The sequence below is a fragment of the Egretta garzetta genome, unplaced genomic scaffold (genome assembly GCF_000687185.1).
Source record: "Egretta garzetta isolate BGI_Z169 unplaced genomic scaffold, ASM68718v1 scaffold188, whole genome shotgun sequence".
NCBI classification, from domain to species: domain Eukaryota; kingdom Metazoa; phylum Chordata; class Aves; order Pelecaniformes; family Ardeidae; genus Egretta; species Egretta garzetta.
This window is the reverse complement of record NW_009260622.1, coordinates 5,717,974-5,723,361: the sequence shown is the minus strand read 5'-3', so window position 1 is coordinate 5,723,361 and position 5,388 is coordinate 5,717,974.

Genomic DNA, 5,388 nt, shown 5'->3' with positions numbered 1-5,388 from the left:
GGTTGTGCAGGCACACAAGCCTGTGAGCACAGCCCCTTCTTGCCGGCTCCCTAGGAAGCCTCCCCAGCCACCCCCCATTTCCCCCGTGTCCCCCAGGAACGGCTGGACGTCTCACCTGCCGCAACCCCCAGGCACCACGAGCAGAGGGCAGCACTACTGCAAGCTCCTTCGCTCTTCAGCTTCACACTTCTCGCTTTCCTCTTCCTCCACCCAACACACATCTGCAAACTGCACTTTTTTTTTTGTCTTTCAAGACAGCAACTTTTTTTTTTTCTTCTTAAAGAAAGCTTTTCTACAGAGGTGAACCCTCTGAGGGCGCAGCCTCCTGCCCAGCTGGATGAAGTCCTGTTTGCAGCTACTGCGTCTTACAAACACCACAGTTTTAAGATCCACTCCTCTCCAAGTTCAAGTTCGATACTGAAACTTGAGTTGATTCTTGGTTTAAACAATTTGATGGTGCCCTTGCCTCCCCTCTCCCCACTTTCACCCTAAATTATGTCTGCATTTTCTGGCATCTCCCCCCTGCCCCGTTAGCATCCTCCCAGCTCCTCTGGGCACTACCAGGGTGCCCAGGGCAGTCCCTGCCTCCATACACGTGCCATCTTCACCAAGAAAACTCTGTCCTTCCCTAGCCAAAGAGGGATGAAACGTTTGTCACCTCCGGGTGGTGTTCAGAAGGTCACAGAAGAAAGCACAGTACAAGGATCAACCAAGCTCAACTTCTGGAGATCCAGTGATGGTGGATCTGCCACAGCTCTGGAGCAGATTCAACAGCAGTGACCCCCACCTCCACTTCCAGGCAGAATCTCCCTCCTCACCTCACTGCCAAACAACATCCTGAGAGAAAACATTAGAAAAAGCATGAAAATAGCCAAATCCCCAGAGATCATTTGAATTACAGACACCACCAGGAAGGTCTGGTACCAACAACCCAACGATGTGCAAGGTGCTGGTCAGAACTAAAGCCAAGGGAGGTGGGATAACAGCCCGGGGCTCCCACCTCTCACAGTTTTGTACCATACACAAAAAATGAGTCCCATGGACTTTATTTTAAAAAAAACTGGCTTCCTTTTGCACCTGTGGCAGTGGCAGAGGGGGTTATTGTTGGGGGGCAAGCCCAGATTGCAGGGAACAGTTCAGAAAGTTGCATCTCTTGCCAGATGGGAGACGGCAGGGTCCTGGGTCACAAAGCTGGTAAGTCAGTTGGACAGCGTGATACCCTGGCCAGGGCTGGGGCTGGTGACTCCAGGGAGCTGTGCTTATGTTCATTGTCCTCATGCACATCCATAATGTCAACAGTTTTCTCCAGGGAATGGCTGAAGAGGGCAAGATGAACTGCAAGCAACCAAGCCATGGTCGAACGAAACCCCCAGATGGTGCCCACCAGATGACGGCTAGGGCAGGGCAGGCAGCACCACCACCGCACCAGGCTTCTGGGACACGGGGACAGCACTGTTCTGAGGGTATTCCTTTGGTTATAGGGCTGGTGTCACACTGCCACACACCTCAGCAGCTGTCCCCGGTGGGCCAACCCAAAGGTGGCCAAGCGTAAGGTAGCAGCATGACCATAAGGGACAGCCCAAGGTGGCAAGAGCCGACCCAGGCAGCAAACGGCAGGACAAATCCAAGCGCGGGGCTGGCGAGGAGGCAGAGCTGCGTGGTGACACGTGGGGTGGTGAACCCGATGGCACAGCTACAACATCAGTAAACGCCAAGTGAGGAGACGGAGCTGAAGAGACGCCGGTAAGGGAGCATCTCACAGCCTCCCTCCCTGGAGGAAATTCTGGGAAAGGACTCTCATTGCCATAAAACAAAGAGAAAACAACAACAGCAACAAGAAAAAAAAAAAAACAAACCCAAGAATCCTCACTTCCTGGAAAAATAGTTTCTTAAATGCTCGGGGGAATCAAATAACAACATTTCTGAGTCACGTTTCCAAAGCAGATGATGGTTCTGAGCAATGCAGGATGGAGATTACTGCAAACCTGGCGTGTAATTCATCCCAATTAAACTCCACTTACTGCACTCGCTGTGGATCGACTCGCCTTTCATTTCAATTTACTGCAGTTTAAAACTAGACAGAAACGTGGCCTGCTCGTCACCGGCGGCAGCCGACAGCACCGAACCGCATCGCAAGAGACGACACCGCGGCAAGCCAGACACGGGGCTGGACTTTGGGGAGACTCGTGAGCCCTACGCAAGGAGCGCGGGACCCACTCCCGGCAGGATACGCTGGGCAGCACCGTGGGCGCGCAGCTGGAGGTGACGGCAGCCCCGCTCAGGGACTGGCACAGGATGCATCCAGGCTGACCACCACCATAACCAAAGCTCAGACAGATCCGGTTCCTTGGGGCTGCACAGGGAGGACAGAGAAGCTCCCTAAAATAAGCCAGGGTGTGACTTTTTAAGGCATCACCTCCCCTTTGGAACAGAGCTGGCTGGAAGTTCAAACGTCAGCATGCCCTGCTGTAACCTGCCCGTGCGCTCGCATCCTTGGCGACACAGCGGGTTATTTTAGCCCCTGAAAAACCGTATTGCAGTTCAAGTCTTTGCATCCAGGACATGCACAGCAGGGCCGAGAACTCATCCCGGCTTTGAAGGATGCCGGGCTTGACCAACGCAGTGGGAAAGAACCGGCAGCTGGGTTTTTCATGGTAGTTTACCAGGCAATAACTGCTGAAGGAAGGTGCCAAAATATTAATGGCTTTCCTTTGCATCACGCTGCAAGTGTCTCGTCTCCGCTTCGGGACGCCGCAGCGTGCTACCCATGCTCTGCACTCACCGCTCGCTGCACAGGGCGCTGGCGGGTTAGTAAGTAAGTAGTGAGGCAGAGCCGTTGTTACAGACTGCGTACCTAAAATCCACGCGGTGGAGAGGAGCCCCGGAGCAAGCGAGGTGCTTATCAAAGACAGAACCACGCAGGGAATTCCTAGGGCGAAGGGCAGCCTCTGCGAGGACCGCGCACCCGGAGGGAGAAGGGTAAAAACCTCCAGCCCACGCATGCTTGCAGCTGCTTGCTCATCTCTCTCATCCTCCCAAACATGCCTGCATGTGTTGGGGAGAAGGCGGTTTAGGGTTTGGTTTGTGCAGCCCTCTTCTTGCCGCAGAGCAGCAGATCGGCCTCTCGAACCCCGCTGCCTCTACTGACTCAAACACCTTCCCGGCCCCCATGGAAGGAAGTGACTCTCGGCAGGAAGCACAGCAAGCACAGATGCCACCATCCTGGCCAAGCAAGTGCCGAAACGCTGCTTCCCCGCACCAGCCCCTGCCTCCGTCCCACCCCAGGTCCTCCCTCCAGCACCCCTCCACCAGTGTGGGGCCGAAGGAGGGCCAAAGACACCTTGCTATACCCCAGGTCTCGCTGGGGTTCTCTCTCGCTGATTTTGCTCATGTCAGCTCCGCCCGTTGCTGCAGCTCCTGGGGGTAACCCCAGCTCTGCACAGCACCAGCCGGGGCCTGCTGCCGCAGGAGCGCACGGCTGAGCTGTGCAAAACCTGCTCCGGGTGGGTCTTGGGCTGAGCACTGCTCGACCTCAGCTTTGCTGCTGGCAGGAAAGCTTGCGACCAGCTTGCGGGCCTGCAGGCAACGAAGGCAGAGCCTACAAGCCCCATCTCCCCTCGCTGCCTCCCCCCAGCTCGCAGTAACTCCTCTCCCCCACACCAGGTGCCACCCTCCCCATCCTCCCGTCTGTCCCCAGCACCACCACGGCCAGGCACGTTATTCCAGACAATAAACCAAACTCCAACCCATAACTATTTCCACCGCAGCGTGCAAGAGCCCCAAGCCAAGCACGGCCGTCTCTGCACACCCCGGCCAGTAAACAGGAAACCCGGTGCCCGTGGCAGCCTCCCTGCCCTCCCCGGCTTGGGCCACCTTTGCCTTTTAATGCCCCCCCAGCCTGCTCCCACCACGGCCGCCGCAGCGATGCTGTTGGCTGTTGATCCCACGCACTTGGATCCACTCACCAGCGCCTGCGTTTACTTGGGCAGAGCCCTGCGGCTTTGCAAGCTCGCAGGGAGCCCGGACCCCCCGGGGCAGGCAGGCAGGGGAACCTGGCAGCCAGCCTTGAGTGGGGAGTGGAAATTACAAAGGAGAGGGCAGACAAGTGGAGGCGAGCTGGAAGCACAGCAGAGGTTCTCCACGAGTGTGATGAATGGAGAACTGCAGAACGCAGACTGGAAACGGCGTCTAACCACCGCTCCGCCAGCCTTGGCACCAGGCATGGTCTCCGTGACAGTGGCCCACGAGTCCCACTGTGCGTCCGCACCATGGGTCCTTGCTGGGAAAGACCTACCAGGGATGCGGCCAAAGACTAGGGGATGAGCATCTGGTGGGGCCCCGGCACCACAGGTGATATGCACACCCAGGGCAGAGGAACAAGTGGCAGGTAATCCAGTATGCATCCTTCAGAGATAAGTACCCTGTCACCGGGGTGAGCCACATCTCCTCCTCCCCAAGCCGCCCTCTCCCGGACCACGCTGTGGAAGGCAGCAGTCACTGCAGAAAGTAGAAACCGGTCCTCATCCCATGCGGATTGTGGCAGGAGGTGGAAGGACTTGGTGCCACAGCAATAGCGGAGGTAGAGGGAAGCTCTCTACTGGAATATAACCCCCCTGGCAGGGCTGAGATCTCAGAGCAGGCACCAGCAGCAAGCGAGGACAGAGGAGCAGCGGATGAGACGGGAGGTCTGGAGCACGCTGGCTGTCCTCCAGCCCTCCCAGGCGGGCGCGCAGGCAGCGGCCAGGAGAGGCTTGGGGAAGGAGGCAGCAAAGCCCACCCAGCCCAGAGATGCTCTCAGCTCCTCACGTGGCTCCACGTTGCACGCCGAGCCATGCCGCAGCCGAGCAAACAGGTTGTGCCCTTCGCAGCCTCCCAAACTTCCCCCCAGCCTACCACCAGCAGAAAGGCCTGGCCCTCCCCGTGCCTCCAGCAGTTAAAAAAAGGACACGGTCACATTTCTGGGCAAAGAGCCCTCCTCGGGGGCGGGTTGCCTCAGAAAGAAAAAGCTGACCCCAGATCCACCTCCTACACCACTTAAGGGAAAAAAAAAAAAAAAAAAAATTACCCTCTGGTTACATGAAAACCAGATCAACCCTTAAAGTCATTTAAAACTGAAACTTCATCCAAGCCTCATTTAAGCGCTGATGGATAGGGTGTTGTAACATGTAAGGATAAGGACGCCCTGGAACAGGCTCCGAGGGTTGCAAAATCTCCACCTCCAGAGGATTTTTGGAAAGTTGTAAAACTGATTAAATAACTAAATAAATTAAAAAGCTGATTATAAAGAGGGTTTAGCCCAGATTACCATCCAGGATAGATTTATCAGGGACATCCTCCAAGGAAGAACACCCACCCCCTCAACAAGCACGGCTCGGGCAACACGCGCCA